The 26,687-nt window shown below is 44.3% G+C and overlaps 1 protein-coding gene across 1 annotated transcript in view; it reads left to right on the forward strand.

Moving 5' to 3' along the window:
* Positions 1-26,687, forward strand: part of SEC31B (SEC31 homolog B, COPII component) — a 1,335,991-nt gene that overhangs the window by 343,825 nt on the left and 965,479 nt on the right. The window lies entirely within an intron of this gene.

A 26,687-nucleotide genomic window follows, 5' to 3' on the forward strand; every position in this document is an offset into this window, starting at 1 on the left:
TTTATACAGGCTTCCAACTGAATATTCTGATTGGTTATGGATCAGCCTGGCCCCACGTTTAGTTGAGGTGTACACTTAAGCCCTTACCACCAGCATGCTCCTACCACCAGCATGCTCCCAGCTTCCCTCCAAGAGTCTCTTCTAGTATCCCTACTGAACCCTGATAGGGAGTCCACTCGCCTCTCCTCCTATCTCCCAGCGGCCATATTGGGCACTGATTTTAAAAATACTCGTCAAAGTCCTTGTGGATCGGTACTTGAGAGTATATCCTGCCCTTAGCCACCCTAATCAAAATACATTTGTAAAAGGATACTACACTTCTAATAATTTTAGGCGATTCTTTAATGTAATGTATCGGGCCTCACTGTGATACCCACAAACAGCCTGCCTCATATAGGACCTTGAGAAGTCCTTTGATTATTTATCTTGGGAATTCCTCTTCGAATTTTTACAGGCAGCAGGCCAGGGGCAACGTCTGCTGACCTATGCCAAGCTGTTGCATACAAATCCAACATTTAAGGCACGCATTGGTCTCTTGATTTCATTCTTTTTTCCAATAGGCTATGGTACACGTTAGGGCTGCCCTCTCTCCCCTATCCTATTCACAATTGCATCAGCAATATCGCTTGGAGGGCCAGCAGTGGGGGATCCCCGTAGAAGAAACCATACACGCAGTGTCGCTCTATGCGGATGACTTGTTATATATTCGAAACCCTTGAGCACACATGTCTTCAATATCAACTACTTTTTGGGACTGTGAGGAAGCAGCAGGCCTCCAGGTGAACTAGGGGAAATCATGTGCCTTTCCGTTTCACAGTAATTCCCCAGATCTCCCCCCTCCCCCGCCCGGTATTCCAAATGGGAGATACTCGCTTGGGGACATCTGCGGTCTGTTATTTAGGGGTTTTTCTATATCACTCTCAAAAATACCTGTTTGAAGGCAACCTGAAACAAGCCTACATAGCTCCTAGATCTCAAACTAGCTTCTGGCAGCGGCTCCTCCTCACACTCACAGGCAGGATAGCACTTTCTAAAATGATTGTTCTCCCCTGCATCCTTTATTTTTTTTATAATATTCCGGTGTTTCCCCAATGTTGCCTTTTCTGAAATTTGGATCAATTGTTGGGGGACCTGTTGTGGTACGAGCGGGGAAACGTGTGGCTCTTCAAAAACTTCAACTGCCGATTGGCCAAGGAGGGCTTGGTGCGTCATCCTTCGAAGTGTATTACCTAGCAGCACAGCTCCAGTGGGTATCCTGATGGCTAGCAGGGACGAACCTCTATGATACAAGCATAAGAGGTGGTCTTCTCCCCTTCTACATATTATGCCAGCTCCTGCTCCCCACTATCAAGATGCATCGCTCCTGGTCCCTACAAGGGTAGATTGTACAAAATGTATAACTACGGTTTTTCAGCTGACGAGTAAAATCCCCCATACTCCCCCAAAATCCCTCTCCAGGGCCTATCTGGACCCTTAGATCCTCTCACGGCAGATCAGCTGTCAGAATGGTATGCACACTCCTTAGCAATGGTGGGAGACCTCTTCCAAAACGCACAGATCCTTGCATTTGAGAAAATATTTCAGGACTCTAATATCCCCCGGGACAGTTACAACACACAGACATTAGCTGGTGTCACTCTGATCACTATGGGGCGCACTTGGCGGAGAACTGCCTACTCATGCAGTGATGCATACTCTCTACCTTATGGGGGGAGGTCGATACCTCATCACATGGCTATACAAAGCGATTAGGGAACATGCAGGCATTCTTCTGGTTTACCTTCAACGTCTCTGGGAGGAAGACTTAAAAAGGCACTCTTCACGACACTGAATATTTTTTAAATAAAATGTACAATAAGAGTAAAATGAAAGCGCACTTACCTTATCGTGGTGTCCTGGGCTGCCCTCCTCCTCGCCCTAATCCCCTACATCAGACATAAGCACGCGGCCTACGCGTACGAGATTAGCAGCGGGATGCAGCGATAAGGTAAGTGCGCTTATATTTGACTTTAATTGTACATTTTATTTAAAAAATATTTATTGTGGGGGGGTGGTAGGCGTGGAGCAGAGCTCCACTGAGTTCTTGGCCGACTTCCTAGAGCTCCGCGTAGAGCAACTCTGCCTGCTCTGCCGGGGTTATATCATAACACCCTCTCAACTAAATCGTATGTTCCCCACAGCTACTTTAACTTGCCCCAGATGTCTCACCCTAGTTCTTTTTATACAATTCCTGTAGTATGGCCTAAGGCCTGCTTTGCGCGCATGTTATGTTAGCATTGCTAATTAGAAGTTTAAACACCATTTTACCTTTTGCTGCTTTTGCAGACGACCCTGCATAGCTGTTTTTTTAAGTTAGCCTTGCGAAGGTCTACACATGAGAAAGGGTTTTGTTTTCGACATCTCTAGACTTATATCGTGCCTCTAGTCTGCACAGTGAGTGCTGAAGCTGTCAAGGTTATCAAAACATGTTAGCTGTTTTTCGACATGTTCGAGTAACGCTTTCTAGACACAACAATTAGGCAGCTGTGGGCCAACTAAGATTCAGGCGCCCTTATTATCACACACTTGCCATGATTTCAGACACTTGGAAGATTTCCGTTTCCAGGGATGCGGAGAGCTTATGCTGATCCAAATGTAATTTAATCTTACTGAGCGGAAAGGTAATGGGTCCCCCAGACAAGCCTAAGAGACCTTCTTTAGTTTATAATACATAGTTCCTATATAGGGAGGTTGTTAAAACTTGTCGCTATAGGACCTGTTTTCACCATCATTGTAAGATGATTTCTCCTTTTGTATTTTATGGAATTGTAACCATGCTAACCATATTTTTAATCATACATCTGCTTATGTTGGCTAAAATACTGCATATGAGATCACGTCGTTAAAATAAATATTTTAACCTTAACCGTGTCTCTAATTTACTCCTGTTGTGGACTGGTATGAGAGTATAACAAGAGTGTTCTCACTTCCACCATTCCTGAGTTTTCCTCAGTTGCATGTTCTAGGTTGTCTACTCATTGGTTACTTTGCTATAGGATGAAGAGCTAATGTGACACTGATGCTAGGTGGTTGGGGTTTTTCTAGGTACTGAGGTGAGTTTCTGGCACACCACAATTCACTGATGTCGTAGGTATCTGTGCACAGTTCTGTGTATGAGCAGGTCATTGCAACATGGTGCCACCAACGAGTGAGGTCTTATTGTGAGACACTTGAGTAGTGCTTTTATTGGTTCACGACCCCCTCACTATTGTTTCAGGTTGACAGAGGTGACGGATAAAACCTACCTATAGTTACCTAGGTCTTTCCAAGCTTGATAATATGAAACGGTTTTCTATTGAATTACTACCCAGTTGTGCTTTTTTATTGCGTTGTACTTATCTTTCCCTGTGTCGATATGGTTTCGGTTGATATCCCGGCACGCAGTCGCTTGGCTGTGCGGAATCATTTGCAAGACTTCCTAGTATCTTTGGAAACCATATCAGTGTTTTTTGTTGTATCTGCTGATGCAACGTACCCATTTGAGTTATTTTACTCATGGGTCACGTTTCCTGCTGTAGATGCTGTGTCTGGTGTATTTCACACGTACACCCCTGCTGCCGAGCCTGCAGAGTACGCTCCATATAGGACACAGGTAGTTCCAATTACTGCTTGGCAGCATGCCGTTTAGTTTAATGGCGCCCTCCCACACGTTATAACTGCGGTCAGACAAGGACCGTTGTCAATCCCAGGCGCTACTTGGTCTGTTTTAGCTGGGTATACCCCGCATACTAATGCAGGGCAAATTAACAGCTCCACAACTAAGACCCCTTTATGCTTCTGCACTGTCAGTTATAAGGGGTCTGGTTCATTACATTTCCTGCAACCTCCCGGGTGTGGTCCCGGGTGGTGGTGCGAATCCAGCTGGGCCTAAGGGACTGAAGCTTAGTCCTGTTATGGTTAAAGCGATTATGGGCAAGCGTCCCCTGGATAACGATGAAATGCCTTTTTGGCTTGCCAAGAAATTTGACCAGCTGGAGGCAGTATTCCCAAATATCAGTCCTGTGGGGAAACACAGGATCCTTACAATTAGTTTGCAAAAAGACTTAGTGCCAGATGTAAATGACTGTACCACTTGGGGTGTGATTTTTGCGGCAGTCTATACTAGGTGCTTCGGCACCCCGTCAATGGCTGTCCTGCTCTCCGTCATTAAGCGTGTTCAGGATGAACGCGGACCGGAGGCGGCTGTAGAGTTGGGAATGCGGCTTGTGGGAGCGTTTGATATGGTACGCAATCTCATCCTTGCAAATGACAACGGGGATGCAGTGAGTTTCCAGGTGTCTAAGGCTTTGCGCGAGATTCCAGAGACCGAGAAACCCCGTCAATTATCGAGGATTATTACGGAGGCTTATAAGACCGTTGGCCGTAATAGTCTGGGTGTTAAGCCTTTTGCTAAAAAACACAGCAGCAAACTCAGCAGGCGTCATCTGATAAAGATGACTGCCCGAAAGTTCCGAAACAAAATTGGAGTAAGAACAAAAAACAGGGGAAACAGCAACAGAAATAGGGGTCCCATCCTGCTTCACCTACACCTGCCTCTACTGAGCGTACATATCAGTTGCGCGACGGCACTACTATTAAGTCACCTGATAGATTTCAGGTTCCTGAACAACGTTCTCCTCGCTCTTTGCAGGGCACATCGGTCTCACCCAATGGTGGAGGAGGCGGCGGCAGAGGACAAGGTGCCCAACAGAGCTGTGAGCAGCCTCGTAAGGCTGACGGAAAAGGCACGCAGGACGAGTCACCGCGTAAAAGACCCCAGTTTCAGAAGAAGCAAGTTGCTGCAGTAACAGCGAGATATGCCACAGATAGTGAGAACGCCGCTTCGGAATCTGACATGGGTGCTGACACTGTTGGACAACGCGACAGAGATTACCATAGTGCGAGAGGCCCTGCGTCCACTACTGAAGGTGACAGCGACTGACACCTTTGTTGTAGTTGAGACAGCTGACACTAGAGTGGCTCCCCCTGAAAGACTTTATGAAATTGTTCTTATAATTGAAGGTGACATAACACGTACCATAAAAGGGGTATTTTGGGAAAATCTTACTACTACCTATGATATTTTGTTGGCGGAGGTTGACTGGCCCCCACCATTTGTCTTAGCTGCTCCCCAAGGGAAGGAGGTAATCCTTCCTAGTTTCGCGCACACAGTGCCGAAAGAGCAGGCGCTGCATTTTGCAGAAGATTGGGCTCAGGCGTTTGCACCGGCGTTGTACCGTACTCACTGTGGGTGGGATACATTTTCCCCTCGACATGAGATACCTTTGCAGTCGATGCCACAGCCTCAACCCCAATACCCCATGCGGCGAGAAGCGAAAGCTTCCACTGCGGAAAACCTTGAACAATTGGAATATCAAGGTCGGATTGAAACGTCTGTGTCTGCGATGAATACCCCGCTCTTTACTGTGACCAAGCCGGATGGTTCGTACCGTTTGGTATTGGATTACCGCCACTTAAACTCCCATTGTCAGACTTGTGCAGTACTCACAGTTCAGCTCTTGTGGATAGTCTTGTGCGTAAAAGGTTCAAAACCACACTTGACATATCCAATGTTTTTTTTGCCCACAATCTGTCCCCTCCTAGTAGTCAATGGACAGCTTTTACCAGTGGTGGCAAAGAACGCCAATTTTGCCGTTTGGGTATGGGCTATAAGAACAGTCCAGGCGTCTTTGCCGCCTGCATAGTCTCTTTCTTGGAGAGACTCGACGCAGGTGCATGTTCGTATGTGGATGACTTCTATCTCACAGACGTCGAATTATGGCCGCATCCGTGCCGTGTAGACCGTATAATTCGCCGTTTTGCGGATTTTGGCTATAAATTCAACTTTGCGAAAAGTCATATTGCATAGTACACAGTGTTGTTCCTGGGCTACGAGCTCAACAATGAAGATCAAGGTTTGGATCCTGACTTCCTGGAGAAATGCGCACTTTTGCGAGCTCCCACAAGACTGAAGAAACTACAATCTTTACTGGGCTTTTTGAATTTCGGGCGTACCTACATTCCCGAATATGCCCAGCGTATTAAGCCTCTTTACGCTTTGATACAACCTACTTTTTCCAAATCGTGCTGGCTGCCTGAACATTCAGCCATCTTGCAATCTTTGCAGGCAGATCTTCTAGATTCTAAATTCTTGTCGACTCCTGACAACCACACCAACCTGGTGATAAGAATCGTGCCAGGGGCGGTGGGTTTCACGTACCTCACTTTCAATGAGGGTGACACAGTCCCTATCGCTTACAAGCCACACTTGTACACTTCGGCTGAGTTGTGATTTTCCACTGTGGAAAAAGTTTTGACAGCGGTGCAAATGGCAATTCTTAAGGAACGTGCACTGTCGCAGGGAAAGCGCATTTTGGTTGTTACTCTGTATCCTGCCTTAGAGGCAGTGACGAAAGCCAGTGTACCAAATTCAAAAGCTTTGCACCCGAGGTGGATACAATGGGCCACGTCTTTCACATCCCCAGATGTCACGTTCATTTTTAATTCCTCGTTGCAAACTCAAGAGTTCTTGCAGTATGAATTTGTTCATCCTGCTCCTCTGACTGTGCGCCCACTTGAGGATTTCCGTTGTATCATTTACACTGACGGAAGCGTGCAAGCAGCTACGAGTTCAAAGCACACATATTCTTCGGCCTGCACAATTGCGGTTGGTACTATGGTGGATGGTGAATTCAAGTCCGATGTCGTGCATACACAGACATTAGGGGACTGTACCACCCAATTGGCAGAACTTTGTGCTCTGATACTTGCATTTGAGTATGCCGATCCCAATGTGACTACTTTTATTGTAAGTGACTCTTACTACTGTGTGCAATCATACAATGACGATCTCTCCTTTTGGACTCAAAATGATTATCGTGACTCCACAGGTCGCACAATCAAACATAAAATGATCTGGGTTTGAGTGGCTGAGCTTAAACAACGGCTTCCACTCGTGTTTGTAATTCATGTTCTGGGTCACCAGCGTGTCGGAGTTAACGCTGTTGGCAACTGTCTCGCGGATGAAGCCGCAAAGACAGCAGTTGCAACATATGCAGTGGCAGCGGTTACAAGTTCCAAAAGTACGATTGATGATGACATCTTGGCAGCTATTACCGCAACAGAGAAGGGAGGTAATTACCCTAGAGGTTTCCCTTCTAAGTACTCTTATCATTCAAGTCCTGATAAAGTTCCTTATGTGAGAATTAACGACGTTGGTTGCAGGTTTATACCCAACGCAGACAGGCTTTGATTACAGCAGCCCACGCTTGGATGGCCTCATCACATGCCGGCGTGTCAGCTACTGTATCTCTTCTCCAGCAACGGTATTGGTGGCGGGGTTTGTACAAACAAACAAGTAATTATGTCCTTCAATATTATGTTATGTTATGTTATGTTAAAATGTATTTATTAAGCGCTCGTACGCCCGAAGGCTTCATGGCGCTATCGGAGGGAACATAACACATTGTAAAACTCAACAGTAAGCCTGATAAAAAAGCCATGTTTTAAGAGAATGTCTAAAAGTGAGAAGATCTGAGCTCTTTTTTAAAGAAAACGGTAGCGAATTCCAAAAGATGGCTGCAAGATGGTCAAAGCAGCAGCCACCAAAGCGCTTTTTCTTAAAAGGCGGAACAACCAATAAAGCTTTATAAGCAGAACGAAGATTTAATGAAGGGTTATATCTGTTAACAAGGTTTTTTATAAATTTCGGACCTGTGTCCTGTAAGGTTTTAAAGATAATACCTCCAGTTTTAAACGCAATTTACTGGGCAACAGGCAGCCAGTGAAGTTGTTTCAAGCCAGGTCTAATAGACTGCCATTTTGCTTGTTTAAGAATAAGCCTAGCAGCTTGATTCTGAACAAGTTGGAGTCTGTTTTGCAAGCCCGCTGGAAGTCCCAGATAAAGACTATTTGAAAAGTCCAGTCGGGACAAAACAAGGGCAATGACAACCTGAGTAAGTGCGGCTTGCGTGAGGAACTGGGCTATTTTTTTTATTTTCTTAAGTTGAAAGAAGCTGGCAGAGACTAGTGTGCCAACTTGTCCTTTCAAAGAAAGATCCGCACTAAGTATGACTCCCAGACTTTTAACCGAGAAAGGTCTCATAGGTGGAGCCCCCATGCTAGATGGCCAAAAGCATGGACTCCAACTTAGTTCGCTTTTCCCAGGTAAGATAAGTTCTGTCTTGCCTGGGTTAAGCTTCAGGTGATTAAGACTCATCCACCTCTGTATGTGAATCATGGTGTTCTGAAATTCCACCACAGAGTCTGGGGTGTTAAGGGGAAAGACAAGTTGGAGATCATCCGCTTAGTTATAAATGGTGACATTGGCATTCCTTACGGAGTATAATAGTGGGCGGAGATACAAATTAAATAATAAAGGTGACAATGATGATCCTTGCGGCACCCCACATGTAGTGGGAGTTATAGGAGCTGTGAAAGTGCCAAGTCTTACTGATTGCGTGCGTCCTGTGATAAAAGAGATAATCCAACTTAAAGCAGGACCCCTGAGGCCGGCTTGTTCAACACGGTTGATAAGAATGGTATAATCAACCGTGTCGAACGCTGCCGACAGATCTAAAAGCACAAGGGCCTGGTGGGTGCCTCTATCGGCATTGCGTCTTAGAGTGTTTTGGACAGCAAGAATCATGGCTTCCGTCGAGTGACAGGGGCGGAAGCCAGCCTGATTAGATTCAAGATATTCAGAATATTATATAAATTTGGACACACAAGTAGAGATGTGGGCTTCCAAAATTTTTGATGCATATGGTAGAAGAGATATTGTCCTGTAGTTTATCGGGTCATGTGGGTCTGCTCCTGCTTTTTTAATCAATGGAATGAGCAAAGCTTTCTTAAGGCGGCTAGGCATTTTGCCCTGTAACAGTGATCCGTTTAGCAGCGAGAGAACGCCCTGTGGGATTGCCATCCCCACCTCCCTAAAAATATGTGGGGGGCAAGTGTCATCAGGCGATCCTGACTTAACACGTGTAAGGAGATCAGACAGAATTTTAGCATCAATGGGAGAGAAAGTTTCTAGAGTAAAAGAATCTGTCAGCAAATTAAACCTACTGATACACACCTGCCGCAAAATCAGTTGTACATATCTAATAAACCGCTTGCGTGTGTTAATTTAGATCAATGCAGTCCTTTCTCATCTGATACTGCGTAAAAGTACATCTTAGTAGCAGTTGACTCTTGCAAGCGTTTTGTGTGGTTGTGGCCTCAAAGGAGTCCTGATTCCAGAACTGTTGTAAGGGATTTGCGTGTCTTTGTGGGAAATTTTGCGTGTGGCATCTTCCATTTGGACCAGGCTCCAGCGTTTACCTCTAAGGCATACAAGGATGCCATGAGTTCAATGGGGAGTCCAGGTCAAATTTTCATCTCCAATCAGACTTGAGGGTAATTCAGTTGTGGAGCGGATGAACCGTGACTTAAAGCAATCCTTGACAGCTAAGGTTTTAGGTACTGACCGAGACTGGTTTACCCACCTCAATCGCGTACAGCGTGCACTAAATATTCTCCCTAGAAGGTCTCTGGGTGGGCGGACCTCATACGAAATGCTTTTTGGCATCAACATTTTTGTTCCGGACCTTGAGGGTCTAGACACTGTGGCGGTAGCCGCATCCTTTGACGTAGATGAACATTTTGCTGTTTTAAGGAACCTACAAAAGACCAGAGACAGTCTTGCAAAGGAACATTTGCCCTCCACATCTGATGCTGCGTTGCAGATTCCGGTAGTCGGCTGGCTACCTCAAGTTGGAGAACTGGTCCGAGAGAAGATCGAGAACAAGAAGGAATTCGGTCCCTCCTATCGAGCTCCAGTTCCTGTGCTTGGCGTGCAGGGTACGGGAACAGTCATTTTACCTGCTCTACCTGGGCGAAAGGGGAACAGGTACATCTCCATTGACAATGTCAAGCTACACAGGGTGGCTGATTCTTTATAGTATGACACCTGCGGTTTCGTGTCCAGCAATGGTGCAACACTCTGTTTTGGTCCAGGATACTGCCATCGGGCCTGATGTTGCCATTGAGATTAATACAGTAGCGAATCCTTTATTAAATACACCTGCTTGGGATCCTCTTAATGATACTGAATATACTTACACCACTGACTTTTCTATGCCTGATTTGGAGACCCGTGTGGCTAATCAATCAGGTTTTTCATTTGACACTGGCTCGACCACATCTAATTCCCCTTCAAAAGTTTAGATTTTTGCTACCTGGTTTAAAAAACATTTTTTGATTTCCCCTTGCACATCAAAACTGCCAGCCTCTCTACTTTCATTGAGGATAACCACATCTTGGCCTCCCACCAAGCGGGATTCCGCCCGGTCCATTCTACCGAGTCAGTGGTCCTTTCCGTCCTTGACGGGCTAAAGAGCAAGGCCGATTCCAACTTACCCCAAGCCTTGGTGCTCCTTGACTTGTCCACTGCGTTTGACACGATCGATCACTCCATTCTTCTCGGCCGTGTCAGCGCAGTGGGCGTTCGGGGCACTGCCCTCTCTTGGCTCGCCTCTTTTCTGGAAGGACGGACCCAGGCGGTCCATCTTTCCGGCTTCTCTGCCTCCACCCGCCTGATTCCTTGTGGGGTCCCCCAAGGCTCTTCCCTGTCCCCCCTCCTTTTTAACCTTTATATCCACCCCCTTATTGTTTCTCTTCTACGTATGGTGGTCTCCGTGTATAATTATGCGGACGACCTCCAGCTTGTTTTTGATCTTTCCTCCCCCCTGGACTCCCTGCCCAAATTTCATTCTACTCTTGTTTTTATTTCTGAGTGGATGAACCACAATCAACTTAAACTTAATCTGGACAAGACGGAGCTGGTCCTGACTGGCGCTACCACCTCCCCTTGGTCCGCCGCTTTCTGGCCTTCTACTTTCGGCCCTCCTCCAGTACCGGCGGCCTCAGCTAGGACCTTGGGTATTAAGGTCAGTAAGGACCTCTCCATGCATGCCTAGATTAGTTCAGTGGTTTCCTCCTGCTTCCTATCCCTCCGGATCATTCGGAAAGTTTCCCGTTTTTTTTCTCCTGAGGCCCTCAAACTTATCATTTTGGCCATGATTCTCTCCCGTCTTCACTATGGGAATAGCCTCTACGTGGGTATCCCAGCCTAAGAACATTAGATCCACTCCAGTCTACTTACAATTTCCCAAGGCCCTTAAGACTTTCCTGTTCTCCCAAGCGTACTCCTGCTGATCTTCATCTTGGCAGATTTTTGTGTTCTCAGTCATAACTCTAGCGCCAGGAAGCCGCTTGGTCACAGTGCGCTCTATCAAGAACTTTCAACTTCATTTGGCTGCTGCTTTTTTCAATTTTCTTATTTATGTCCATCGGATTTGTGTTTTTTTTTTATAGTTTTATAAACAGACGCTACGTTCAAGAAAGAACTTCAATTAGACTAATTGATGGAACTTTGGGCCCCCACTCCTCTTCGCACTTCATGTAGAGGGACCAGAAATTTGTGAATATAACTGCTTGGCCCGTTTTAGATGGGATTGTTTGGGATGCTATTAAGTTCCAGATTCATGGGGCCACATTGATTATTAACTTTCCCAATGTACTCCGTGTTTCTATGGGGATGTGGTTAAACAAAATATCCGCTCTGATTATTGGGACGTCCAGGCCGTAGAAGCCTTGTTTTCTGATTTGAAATATTATGCTGCTTTTTATGCTGAAGATTTATATCTAGAGTCTGCAATTTATGGTGATTTGTATTGTTACCAGTATTTTGGCAACCACTTTCTGCATAAGATACATTTCGGAATGTGGTTAACTACACACAGTGGGAACATTGTCCCGCACCTGTTGAAGGCAGCTCCAAAACTCTTTTGAAAAGGTTTTCTTACTTTACTGATTTTGATCAATCAAACCCTAATGCATTTTATTTTAAGATGACCGAGAAGTCCTCTTCCAAGGTTAGACTTACCCACACAAAATTACTGTATTCGAAGTCCTTTATTGACTAGTTGGCTGTTGGGGGCTATGAACTGTGGAAAGATACCGTTGATCTTAAATCTGTTTGGGGTTCTAAAAGTTGGCTAGTGCAAGGCACAGAATCTTTGCATCGTGCATATCTCATCCCGAACCATATGTTGTTTCTGAATGCTAGTATTTCACAAACCACCTGCTTTGTATTGACTACTTCTAAGAAATTAAATGCTCCCTCGTTTCCTGATTTAGGTGAATTTCCCCATTACAATAATTACACCACTACTTCTTTAAATGATTTACAAGCCCTGTTGAGAAATTCCTCTTTTAATATTTCCAGCTTTAATCCCAAAGGCTTTTTGCTATGGCAAAAAAGTGCCTATTCCTGCCAGCAACGTTTTCTGGGTCTGACCCCTGGCTATATAGAGGTTAGAATAGATCCCCGTTTTCACAGTCAATATTTAGTCACCACCTATTCTGTATGCAAATTGTGTAAAAGTTGGCTCAAAGACTCAACCTTAGCGTCAGTTAATTTGCATTTGTCCAAACTGACTGACGTGGTTTATTTAAATGGTTTTGTGAAAGGGCCTGCAGCAGGCAGATTGAAAAGATGGATATATGCTATTTACGAAGTTTGGAAACTGTCCCAAATTGAAGCTGCTTCTAGGCTCAGATCTATTGATCAGGCCAATTTAGAAAAAGTGCTTGCCGTGGTAGACAATAGCATTAACACCCTTTCTTCCCTTATTTACACTTTGGATAAAATTGTTTCATCTGTTGTTGATATGTACAAGAAGACGTTGCTGTTCTGTACCATGGACAAAATCAATTGCGGTCTATTATGCAGTTTGATTTTACTCTTCAAAGGTTAAAGGCTAGGGAAGTGCTTTGGGATTATATGAACACTGCTTACTTATTTTTGCCTTTTAATTTGACTGTTAAACAACAATTTATGTCAATGAAAGATGCCTCGTTTTCACTGTTGCATATTGAAAAGCTGGAACCGTTACCAATTTCAGTAACTGAGTCGAATTCACCTTTTTGGCTTATCCATGGGTTAATAATACTACCATTTCCTCTGTTTAAATTTGAATCGTGCATGAAACACTATGCTATAGGTAAATTTGAACCCTTAGGTAGCACATTTTTACATGAAGTGTGGAATCTCCCATTTACATATAGATGCTTGAGAGAAGATACGGAGATTTATTTGAAAGGTGAAGGCTGCACTTCCACACCAGATCACTCTTTAGTCTGTAGAAATCTGCAATTGCACGGTTCTTGTAATATTACAGAGCCTAATCTTACATGTGCTTTAAAAGACACTATTACACCGACTTTCACATTGCTTGCAAATGGTAGTTATTTGTTATTAAATAATGAAGATCACTGTGGTATGCTTGCCGGAATTCCGTATATCGTTACGGTGTCCCAGCGTGTAGTTTGCTGTAAGAATGTCGTGTTTCCTCCTCCACATGGGAGGCTTGATGTTTCCATCTGGCCTTCTATTTTGACCGTGAAAGCAGAGTTCAACAAGATGAGTCGAATAAGACCTCTTTTGTCCCAGAAAGGGGTCCCCCTTACATCTGCGCGTGAGACATTCGTCCTTCACGTTGCAAACACACGTACTGAGGTACAGGCCTTATTAAATACAGACCTGCCCCTGCATTTCAGTGCTTTTAGTTACACAATCTTTAATGCCTGGTCAACAACGGGCCTGGCACACTTGTGACCTCATTCCAAACTATATTTGGTGTGATCCCAGCATTTTTTCATTTGATTTTTTCGAGTGTCTTCAGCAGATTCCCGTTAATTCTCGCTTTGGGAGCGGGTGTGCTACTGTTAATTTGTTTACTCCAAAGTGAATGCACAGTTTGTGCCCCACAACGATCTGCCCCGGTTGCTCCAGCTTTGTAACCGGATGCTCAAATACTATGGATCGCTACCTCTGGCGACGAGTGTAGCGTATGGTTTATCTTTCCGGTTCTCATTCTTCACTTGCCTGCAGCCTGTTTTCCATTGCCTGGATTGTGGATTTGAATAGGACCTGAAGTTGTGTCTCTGCAACACGGTGTCTCCTGACCTGGATTTTAATCTACTAATGAGTCCCTTAGTTGCTCATGAAATAGATTGTTCTAGTTTTGGGATTATGGCCTGCGCAGCGACTCATGGGGTTCTAGGCAATTGGAACATTTGGACTGAGGCCAATGACTTTCTGGCGCACAGTTAACTTGAAGTAAGCCCGAGTTATCCTCTGATGGTGCTAGAGGCTCCGGCTATTGAAGAACATGTATGTTTATTTCCATTACGTAATTGGATGTTTGAAATGTTCATGGATGATAACGACTTCCTATTGGAGGCAGTTGCAACGTATGGTGCTTATATGCTGTTGGATTGAAGTGTGAACTTCTCTGCTTCATAGACACGTACTGAACTAGTGAGAATTTTTTTTTTTCCTGTAATGCCCTAATGCTTTTCTTAATTTTTGAGGTCTTTTTTCACCCCATGACCACCCGTGATTGTTTTCACTGACTTGGTTACATTTTAATTCGGATTTTTACTCCCAATTCTCAAGTTTGGCAAAATTCCTGAACTTGGTTCTGTCTCATTCGAACTTGAACTCTGCGTTCTATGAATCTTGCCCCCTTTATTGTGTGTTCCCCGATCAAGAGAGGGTGTAGTATGGCCTATGGCCTCCTTTTCGTGCATGTTATGTTAGCATGGCTTATTGGAAGTTTAAACTCCATTTTACCTTTTGCTGCTTTTGCACACAACACTGCATAGCTGTTTTTCTAAGTTAGCCTTGCGAAGGTCTACCCATGAGAAAGGGTATTGTTTTCGACATCTCTAGACTTACATCGGGCCCCTAGTCAAGGTTATCAAAACATGTTAGCTGTTTTTCGACATGTTTGAGTAATGCTTTCTAGACACAACAATTAGGCAGCTGTGAGCCAACTAAGATTCAGGCGTCCTTATTATCACACACTTGCCATGATTTCAGACACTTGGAAGATTTCCGTTTCCAGGGATGCAGAGGGCTTATGCTGATCCAGATGTAATTTAATCTTACTGAGCGGAAAGGTAATGGGTCCCCCAGACAAGCCTAGGAGACCTTCTTTAGTTTATAATACATACTTTCTATATAGGGAGGGTGTTAAATCTAGGTGCTATAGGACCTGTTTTCACCATCATTGTAATATGATTTCTCCTTTTGTATTTTATGGAATTGTAACCATGCTAACCATATTATTTATAATCTTATGTCTGCTTATGTTAGCTAAGGTCCTGCATATGAGATCACGTCGTTAAAATACATATTTTAACCTTACCCGTGTCTCTAATTTACTCCTGTTGTGGACTGGTATGAGAGTATAACAAAAGAGTGTTCTCACTTCCCACCATTCCTGAGTTTGTCCTAAGTTCCATATTCTAGGTTGTCTAATCATTGGTTACTTTGCTATAGGACGAAGAGCTAATGTGACACTGATGCTAGCTGGTTGGGGTTTTTCTAGGTACTGAGGTGAGTTTCTGGTACACCACAATTCACTGATGTCCTAGGTCTCTGTACACAGTTCTGTGTATGAGCAGGATCCTTGCAACATTCCATTGATACCCAGACTTAGTTCTTCCAATTTTCATAATGTTCCAGAAAAGAGAATCCAGATAACCATTGGTACAGGTAACATCTCACTTTGGGGCACATGCATCATACGTACACCCCAGCTGCCGGGCCTGCGGAGTACGCTCCATATAGGACACAGGAAGTTCCGATTACTGCTTGGCAGCATGCCTTTTGGTTTAATGGCGTCCTCCCACACGTTATCACTGCGGTCAGACAAGGACCGTTGTCAATCCCAGGCGCTACTTGGCCTGTTTTAGCTGGGTATTCCCCGCATACTAATGCAGGGCAAATTAAAAGCTCCACAACTGAGAGTCCTTTATGCTTCTGCAGTGTCAGTTATAAGGGGTCTGTTTCATTACATTTCCTGCAACCTCCCGGGTGTGGTCCCGGGTGGTGGTGCGAATCCAACTGGGCCTAAGGGACTGAAGCTTAGTCCTGTTGCCAATTTGACCAGCTGGAGGCAGTATTCCCGAATACCAGTCCTTTGGGGAAACACTGGATCCTTACAATTAGTTTGCAAAAAGACTTAGTGCCAGATGTAAATGACTGTACCACTTGGGGTGTGATTTTTGCAGCGGTCTATACTAGGTGCTTCGGCACCCCGTCAATGGCTGTCCTGCCCTCCGTCATTAAGCGTGTTCAGGATGAACACGGACTGGAGGCGGCTGTAGAGTTGGGAATGCGGCTCGTGGGAGCGTTTGATATGGTACGCGATCTCATCCTTGCAAATGTCAACGGGGATGCAGTGAGTTTCCAGGTGTCTAAGGCTTTGCGCGAGATTCCAGAGACCGAGAAACCCCGTCAACTACCGAGGATTATTACGGAGGCTTATAAGACCGTTGCCCGTAATAGTCTGGGTGTTAAGCCTTTTGCTAAAAAACACAGCAGCAAACTCAGCAGGCGTCATCTGATAAAGATGACCGCCCGAAAGTTCCGTAACAAAATTGGAGTAAGAACAAAAAGCAGGGGAAACAGCAACAGAAACAGGGGTCCCATCCTGCTTCACCTACACCTGCCTCTACTGAGCGTACATATCAGTTGCGCGACGGCACTACTTTTAAGTCACCTGATAGATTTCAGGTTCCTGAACAATGTTCTCCTCGCTTTTTGCAGGGCACATCGGTCTCACCCAATGGTGGAGGAGGAGGCAACAGAGGTCAAGGTGCCCAACAGAGCTGTGAGCAGCCTCGTAAGGCTGACGGAAAAGGCACGCAGGACGAGTCACTGCGTAAAAGACCCCAGTTTCAGAAGAAGCAAGTTGCTGCAGTAACAGCGAGATATGCCACAGATAGGGGGAACGCCGCTTCGCAATCTGACATGGGTGCTGACACAGTTGGATAGCGCGACAGAGATTACCATAGTGCGAGAGGCCCTGCGTCCACTACTGAAGGTGACAGCGACTGACACCTTCGTTGTAGTTGAGACAGCTGACACTAGAGTGGCTCCCCCTGAAAGACTTTATGAAATTGTTCTTATAATTGAAGGTGACATAACAGGTACCATAAAAGGGGTATTTTAGGAAAATCTTACTACTACCTATGATATTTTGTTGGCGGAGGTTGACTGGCCCCCACCATTTGTCTTAGCTGCTCCCCAAGGGAAGGAGGTAATCCTCCCTAGTTTCGCGCACACAGTGCCGAAAGAGCAGGCGCTGCATTTTGCAGAAGATTGGGCTCAGGCGTTTGCACCGTACTCACTGTGGGTGGGATACATTTTCCCCTCGACATGAGATACCTTTGCAGTCGATGCCACAGCCTCAACCCCAATACCCGATGGGGCGAGAAGCGAAAGCTTCCACTGCGGAAAAACTTGAACAATTGGAATATCAATGTCGGATTGAAACATCTATGTCTGCGATGAATAACCTGCTCTTTACTGTGACCAAGCCGGATGGTTCGTACCGTTTGGTATTGGATTACCGCCACTTAAACTCCCATTGTCAGACTTGTGCAGTATTCACAGTTCAGCTCTTGTGGATAGTCTTGTGCGTAAAAGGTTCAAAACCACACTTGACATATCCAATGTTTTTTTTGCCCACAATCTGTCCCCTCCTAGTAGTCAATGGACAGCTTTTACCAGTGGTGGCAAAGAACGCCAATTTCGCCGTTTGGGTATGGGCTATAAGAACAGTCCAGGCGTCTTTGCCGCCTGCATAGTCTCTTTCTTGGAGAGACTCGACGCAGGTGCATGTTCGTATGTGGATGACATCTATCTCACAGACGTCGAATTATGGCCGCATCTGTCCCGTGTAGACCGTATAATTCGCCGTTTTGCGGATTTTGGCTATAAATTCAACTTTGCGAAAAGTCATATTGCATAGTACACAGTGTTGTTCCTGGGCTACGAGCTCAACAATGAAGGTCGAGGTTTGGCTCCTCACTTCCTGGAGAAATGCGCACTTTTGCGAGCTCCCACAAGACTGAAGAAACTACAATCTTTACTGGGCTTTATGAATTTCGGGCGTACCTACATTCCCGAATATGCCCAGCGTATCAAGCCTCTTTACGCTTTGATACAACCTACTTTTTCCAAATCGTGCTGGCTGCCTGAACATTCAGCCATCTTGCAATCTTTGCAGGCAGATCTTCTAGATTCTAAATTCTTGTCGACACGTGACAACCACACCAACCTGGTGATAAGAATCGTGCCAGGGGCGGTGGGTTTCACGTACCTCACTTTCAATGAGGGTGACACAGTCCCTATCGCTTACAAGCCACACTTGTACACTTCGTCTGAGTTGTGATTTTCCACTGTGGAAAAAGTTTTGACAGCGGTGCAAATGGCGATTCTTAAGAAACGTGCACTGTCGCAGGGAAAGCGCCTTTTGGTTGTTACTCGGTATCCTGCCTTAGAGGCAGTGACGAAAGCAAGCGTTTTGTGTGGTTGTGGCCTCAAAGGAGTCCTGATTCCAGAACTGTTGTAAGGGATTTGCGTATCTTTGTAGGAAATTTTGCGTGTGGCATCCTCCATTTGGACCAGGCTCCAGCGTTTGCCTCTAAGGCATACAAGGATGCCATGAGTTCTTTGGGGGTCTAGGTCAAATTTTCATCTCCATACAGACTTCAGGGTAATTCAGTTGTGGAGCGGATGAACCGTGACTTAAAGCAATCCTTGACAGCTAAGTTTTTAAGGTGCTGACCGAGACTGGTTTACCCACCTCAATCGCGTACAGCGTGCACTAAATAATCTCCCTAGAAGGTCTCTGGGTGGGTGGACCTCATACGAAATGCTCTTTGGCATCAACATTTTTGTTCCGGACCTTGAGGGTCTAGACACTGTGGCAGTAGCCACATCCTTTGACGTAGATGAACATTTTGCTGTTTTAAGGAACCTACAAAAGACCAGAGACAGTCTTGCAAAGGAACATTTGCCCTCCACATCTGATGCTGCGTTGCAGATTCCGGTAGTCGGCTGGCTACCTCAAGTTGGAGAACTGGTCCGAGAGAAGATCGAGAACAAGAAGGGATTCGGTCCCTCCTATCGAGCTCCAGTTCCTGTGCTTGGCGTGCAGGGTACGGAAACAGTCATTTTACCTGCTCTTCCTGGGCGAAAGGGGAACAGGTACATCTCCATTGACAATGTCAAGCTACACAGGGTGGCCGATTCTTTCTAGTATGACACCTGCGGTTTCGTGTCCAGCAATGGTGCAACACTCGATGTTGCCATTGAGATTAATACAGTTGCGAATCCTTTATTGAATACATTTGCTTCGGATTCTCTTAGTGATACTGAATATACTTACACCACTGACTTTTCTATGCCTGATTTGGAGACCCATGTGGCTAATCAATCAGGTTTTTCATTTGACACTGGCTCGACCACATCTAATTCCCCTTCAAAAGTTTAGATTTTTGCTACCTGGTTTAAAAAACATTTTTTGATTTCCCCTTTGACATCAAAACTGCCAGCCTCTCTACTTTCATTGAGGATAACCACATCTTGGCCTCCCACCAAGCGGGATTCCACCCTGCCCACTCTACCGAGTCCGTGGTCCTTTCCGTCCTTGACGGGCTAAAGAGCAAGGCCGATTCCAACTTACCCCAAGCCTTGGTGCTCCTTGACTTGTCCACTGCGTTTGACACGGTCGATCACTCCATTCTTCTCGGCCGTGTCAGTGCAGCGGGCATTCGGGGCACTGCCCTCTCTTGGCTCGCCTCTTTTCTGGAAGGACGGACCCAGGCGGTCCATCTTTCCGGCTTCTCTGCCTTCACCCGCCTGATTCCTTGTGGGGTCCTCCAAGGCTCTTCCCTGTCCCCCCTCCTTTTTAACCTTTATAACCACCCCCTTATTGTTTCTCTTCTACATATGGGGGTCTCCGTGTATAATTATGCGGACGACCTCCAGCTTGTTTTTGATCTTTCCTCCCCCGTGGACTCCCTGCCCAAATTTCATTCTACTCTTGTTTTTATTTCTGAGTGGATGAACCACAATCAACTTAAACTTAATCTGGACAAGACGGAGCTGGTCCTGACTGGCGCTACCACCTCCCCTTGGTCCGCCGCCTTCTGGCCTTCCACCTTCGGCCCTCCTCCAGTACCGGCGGCCTCAGCTAGGACCTTGGGTATTAAGGTCAGTCAGGACCTCTCCATGCATGCCCAGATTAGTTCAGTGGTTTCCTCCTGCTTCCTAACCCTCCGTAACCCTCCGGATCATTCGGAAAGTTTCCCTTTTTTTTCTCCTGAGGCCCTCAAACTTATCATTTTGGCCATAATTCTCTCCCGTCTTCACTACGGGAATAGCCTCTACGTGGGTATCCCAGCCTACGAACTCCGTCGTCTTCAGGCTATTCAGAATCAGGCCGCCCGTCTCATTCACCACCTCCCTAAGTCCCAAAACATCACTCCTGTTTTGAAATCTCTTCACTGGCTTCCCATTTGCCAGAGATCTCTTTTTAAGCTGGGATGCCTGGCCTTTATGGCCCGGACCCGTACCGTTCCGGTTTTCATTAACTCCCTCATCACTTCCTATACCCCCAGTCGTACCCTCCAATCTTCCAATCAGGCTCTTCTTAATGTTCCTCGCTTCCGCAGGTCCAAAACTGGAGGTACCAGATTCTCTGTACTAGCTCCCCGCTTCTGGAACAGCCTTCCGTTGCACATTAGATCCACTCCAGTCTACTTACAATTTCGCAAGGCCCTTAAGACTTTCCTGTTCTCCCAAGCGTACTCCTGCTGATCTTCATCTTGGCAGATTTCTGTGTTCTCAGTCATAACTCTAGCACCAGGAAGCCGCTTGGTCACAGTGCGCTCTATCAAGAACTTTCAACTTCATTTGGCTGCTGCTTTTTTCAATTTTCTTATTTATGTCCATCGGATTTGTGGTGTATTTTTTTAGTTTTGTAAACAGACGCTACGTTCAAGAAAGAACTTCAATTAGACTAATTGATGGAACTTTGGGCCCCCACTCCTCTTCGCACTTCATGTAGAGGGACCAGACATTGGTGAATATAACTGCTTGGCCCGTTTTAGGTGGGATTGTTTGGGATGCTGTTAAGTTCCAGATTCATGGGGCCACAGAGATTATTAATGTTCCCAATGTACTCCGTGTTTCTATGGGGATGTGGTTAAACAAAATATCCGCTCTGATGATTGGGACGTCCAGGCCGTAGAAGCCTTGTTTTCTGATTTGAAATATTATGCTGCTTTTGATGCTGAGGATTTATATCTAGAGTCTGCAAATTATGGTGATTTGTACTGTTACCAGCATTTTGGCAACCACTTTCTGCATAAGATACATTTCGGAATGTGGTTAACTACACACAGTGGGAACATTGTCCCGCACCTGTTGAAGGCAGCTCCAAAACTCTTTTGAAAAGGTTTTCTTACTTTACTGATTTTGATCAATCAAACCCTAATGCATTTTATTTTAAGATGACTGAGAAGTCCGCTTCCAAGGTTAGACTTACCCACACAAAATTACTGTATTCGAAGTCCTTTATTGACTAGTTGGCTGTTGGGGGCTATGAACTGTGGAAAGATACCGTTGATCTTAAATCTGTTTGGGGTTCTAAAAGTTGGCAAGTGCAAGGCACAGAAGCTTTGCATCGTGCATGTCTCATCCCAAACCATATGTTGTTTCTGAATGCTAGTATTTCACAAACCACCTGCTTTGTATTGACTACTTCTAAGAAATTAAATGCTCCCTCGTTTCCTGATTTGGGAGAATTTCCCCATTACAGTAATTATACCACTACTTCTTTAAACGATTTACAAGCCCTGTTGAGAATTTCCTCTTTTAATATTTCCAGCTTTAATCCCAAAGGCTTGTTGCTATGTCAAAAAAGTGCATATTCCTGCCAGCACCGTTTTCTGGGTCTGACCCCTGGCTATACAGAGGTTAGAATAGATCCCCGTTTTCAGAGTCAATATTCAGTCACCACCTATTCTGTATGCAAATTGTGTAAAAGTTGGCTCAAACACTCAACCTTAGAGTCAGTTAATTTGCATTTGTCCAAACTGACTGACGTGGTTTATTTAAATGGTTTTGTGAAAGGGCCTGCAGCAGGCAGATTGAAAAGATGGATATATGCTATTTACGAAGATTGGAAACTGTCCCAAATTGAAGCTGCTTCTAGGCTCAGATCTATTGATCAGGCCAATTTAGAAAAAGTGCTTGCCGTGGTAGACAATAGCATTAACACCCTTTCTTCCCTTATTTACACTTTGGATAAAATTGTTTCATCTGTTGTTATTGTACAAGAAGATGTTGCTGTTCTGTACCATTTACAAAATCAATTGCTTTCTATTATGCAGTTTGATTGGACTCTTCAAATGTTAAAGGCTGGGGAAGTGCCTTGGGATTACATGAACACTTCTTACTTATTTTTGCCTTTTAATTTGACTGTTAAAGAACAATTTATGTCAATGAAAGATGCCACGTTTTCACTGTTGCATATTGAAAAGCTGGAACCGTTACCCATTTCAGTAACTGAGTCGAATTCACCTTTTTGGCTTATCCATGGGTTAATAACACTACCTTTTCCTCTGTTTAAATTTGAATCCTGCATGAAACACTATGCTACAGGTAAATTTGAACCCTTAGGTAGCACATTTTTACATGAAGTGTGGAATCTCCCATTTACATATAGATGCTTGAAAGAAGATGAGGAGATTTATTTTTACATGAAGTGTGGAATCTCCCATTTACATATAGATGCTTGAGAGAAGATAATTAGATTTATTTGAAAGGTGAAGTCTGCACTTCCACACCAGATCACTCTTTAGTCTGTAGAAATCTGCAATTGCACGGTTCTTGTAATATTACTGAGCCTAATCTTGAATGTGTTTTAAAAGGCACTCCCACCCCGGCTATTACACCAACTTTCACATTGCTTGCAAATGGTAGTTATTTGTTATTAAATAATGAAGATCACTGTGGTATGCTTGCCGGAATTTCGTATATAGTTATGGTTTCCCAGCGTGTAGTTTGCTGTAAGAATGTCTTGTTTCCTCCTCCACATGGAAGGCTCGATGTTTCCATCTGGCCTTCTATTTTGACCGTGAAAGCAGAGTTCAACAAGATGAGTCGAATAAAAGCTCTTTTGTCCCAGAAAGAGGTCCCCCTTACATCTGCGCGTGAGACATTCGTCCTTCACGTTGCAAACACATGTACTGAGGTACAGATCTTATTAAATACAGACCTGCCCCTGCATTTCGGTGCTTTGAGTCACACAATCTTTAATGCCTGGTCAACAACGGGCCTGGCACACTTTTTTAAAGTGGTAAGTTCTGGCCTTGTGACCTCATTCCAAACTATATTTGGTGTGATCCCAGCATTTTTTCATTTGATTTTTTCGAATGTCTTCGGCAGATTCCCGTTAAAGTTCGCTTTGGGAGCGGGTGTGCTGCTGTTAATTTGTTTACTCCAAAGTGAATGCACAGTTTGTGACCCACGACGATCTGCCCCGGCTGCTCCAGCTTTGTAACCGGATGCTCAAATACTATGGATCGCTACCTCTGGCGACTCTGAGTGTAGCGTATGGTTTATCTTTCCGGTTCTCATTCTTCACTTGCCTGCAGCCTGTTTTCCATTGCCTGGATTGTGGATTTGAATGGTACCTGGATTTGTGTCTCTGCAACACGGTGTCTCCTGACCTGGATTTTAATCTACTAATGAGTCCCTTAGTTGCTCATGAAATAGATTGTTCTAGTTTCGGGATCATGGCCTGCGGAGCGACTCATGGGGTTCTAGGCAATTGGAACATTTGGACTGAGGCCAATGACTTTCTGGCTCACAGTTAACTTGAAGTAAGCCCGAGTTATCCTCTGATGGTGCTAGAGGCTCCGGCTATTGAAGAACATGTATGTTCATTTCCATTACTTAATTGGATGTTTGAAATGTTCATGGATGATGACAACGACTTCCTATTGGAGGCAGTTGCAACGTATGGTGCTTATATGCTGTCGGATTGAAGTGTGAACTTCTCTGTTTCATAGACACGTACTGAACTCGTGAGAATTTTTTTTTTCCTGTAATGCCCTAATGCTTTTCTTAATTTTTGAGGTCTTTTCTCACCCCATGACCACCCGTGATTGTTTTCACTGACTTGGTTACATTTTAATTCGGATTTTTACTCCCAATTCTCAAGTTTGGCAAAATTCCTGAACTTGGTTCTGTCTCATTCGAACTTGAACTCTGCGTTCTATGAATCTTGCCCCCTTTATTGTGCGTTCCCCGATCAAGAGAGGGTGTAGTATGGCCTAAGGCCTGCTTTGCGTGCATGTTATGTTAGCATGGCTTATTGGAAGTTTAAACGCCATTTTACCTTTTGCTGCTTTTGCACACAACACTGCATAGCTGTTTTTCTAAGTTAGCCTTGCGAAGGTCTACACATGAGAAAGGGTATTGTTTTCGACATCTCTAGACTTACATCGTGCCCCTAGTCTGCACAGTGGGTGCTGAAGCCGTCAAGGTTATCAAAACATGTTAGCTGTTTTTCGACATGTTTGAGTAACGCTTTCTAGACACAGCAATTAGGCAGCTGTGAGCCAACTAAGATTCAGGCGTCCTTATTATCACACACTTGTCATGATTTCAGACACTTGGAAGATTTCTGTTTCCAGGGATGCAGAGAGCTTATGCTGATCCAGATGTAATTTAATCTTACTGAGCGGAAAGGTAATGGGTCCCCCAGACAAGCCTAAGAGACCTTCTTTAGTTTATAATACATAGTTTCTATATAGGGAGGGTGTTAAATCTAGGCGCTATAGGACCTGTCTTCACCATCATTGTAATATGATTTCTCCTTTTGTATTTTATGGAATTGTAACCATGCTAACCATATTATTTATAATCTTATGTCTGCTTATGTTAGCTAAGATACTGCATGTGAGTTCACGTTGTTAAAATACATATTTTAACCTTACCCGTGTCTCTAATTTACTCCTGTTGTGGACTGGTATGAGAGTATAACAAAAGAGTGTTCTCCCTTCCCACCATTCCTGAGTTTGTCCTAAGTTCCATGTTCTAGGTTATCTAATCATTGGTTACTTTGCTATAGGGCGAAGAGCTAATGTGACACTGATGCTAGCTGGTTGGGGTTTTTCTAGGTACTGAGGTGAGTTTCTGGTACACCACAATTCACTGATGTCCTAGGTCTCTGTACACAGTTCTGTGTATGAGCAGGATCCTTGCAACATTCCATTGATACCCAGACTTAGTACTTCCAATTTTCATAATGTTCCAGATAAGAGATTCCAGATAACCATTGTTACAGGTAACATCTCACTTTGGGGCACATGCACCAAGATATACTTTTGCGAGTCTTTAATTGTGATTAACAAGGAATCGCAATTAAGGACTCGCAAAAGCCTATGCATGTAGGAATCACTATAAAAATAGTGATTCCTAAACATTCCTTAATTGCGACTCAGAAATTGCGAGTCTCAATTAAGGAATGGATTTCCATTCATTCCTATGGGCTTACAGGCGCATGGGAATGAATGATAAATTGCATGTGCAATTTGCGAGTACCAATAGGTGCTCGCAATTTGTGCATTCAATTTCAAGGGTGCAAATGTGTCAAAAGGACTCCCTGTTGCACCCTGAAATTGTGGTATGCATCCATATTGCGGACACACCTCCCTTCGAATGGAGTCTTAGCAAGAATAAAACGAAATATTGGATGCGCAGTTCGATATGATCTGCTACTATGCCTGCTGGTTCATGGAGACCCCTAATAAGATGTCTTCTTCATGATAAAATATGGATATATGTATAAACTGCATATCGGTTTTCACATGATTTCTAATTGCACAATAATGGACAAATCCGGCTAGTCTGCAGTCAGAATTAGGGCATAATAAAATATGGAGTTAACACGCCATGGAAAAGATATTGACATCCCTTACAGATAGGCTACTCCAATTTGAGGCCATTTCGGCGCTAGTCCCTTCCCATCTTTTCATATATTAATTCATACAATTCACAGAACGGACCATAGCGGAATATAATAATTTTTATCACAATATTACATAATCCGTCCTAATTGATGCTATATGTTGCATTTAACTCGCTGAGGATGAAAAGTTGCTTCCGTTCAGTAGTAGATCGAACATGATCCCAGAATTTACTCTTTACACCACCCTCTACAAATCATTCTGTTTCCAATAGTTGGTGAATTAATTTTCTTTTCACAATCCGTATATAGAACCCAGTTATGAATGTACTGGGTTTTGTAGTTTTTAACCTCACACCATTGGATTACTAGTATTGAGGTTCCCTCTGAGCTGAGGAATTACCAGGAAATCAGTATTTCAGTGGCCGATATCCCCTTTTAATTCCGAATTTCATCTGTTTTCCTTGCCGAAATGAATTGTATTCTTAGCAAGTCCATGGTCATTTTAACTGTTTCAATAAAGTTCATATACTATCAAAACGAAATTGTTCATTCTAACTATTGCTTTCCCTCTTTAATTTATGATAATGGGCAACGTCACAGAGCTTGTAAAATAAATTGAAGGTCACCTTTAATGTTGCTGAGCTTCCTTGGCGTATGTAGCTGTTAGAGAAGGTGCTGTCAGACCAATGTATTTGCTCTTCTACAGGGGAAACCTAATCGATAGTCCAGTAGTTTGTTTGCTATGGGAGTGAAAATACAGAACAAATCTGATAAAAGCCG

This window comes from Lissotriton vulgaris, chromosome 5 (genome assembly GCF_964263255.1).
Source record: "Lissotriton vulgaris chromosome 5, aLisVul1.2, whole genome shotgun sequence".
Taxonomy (NCBI): domain Eukaryota; kingdom Metazoa; phylum Chordata; class Amphibia; order Caudata; family Salamandridae; genus Lissotriton; species Lissotriton vulgaris.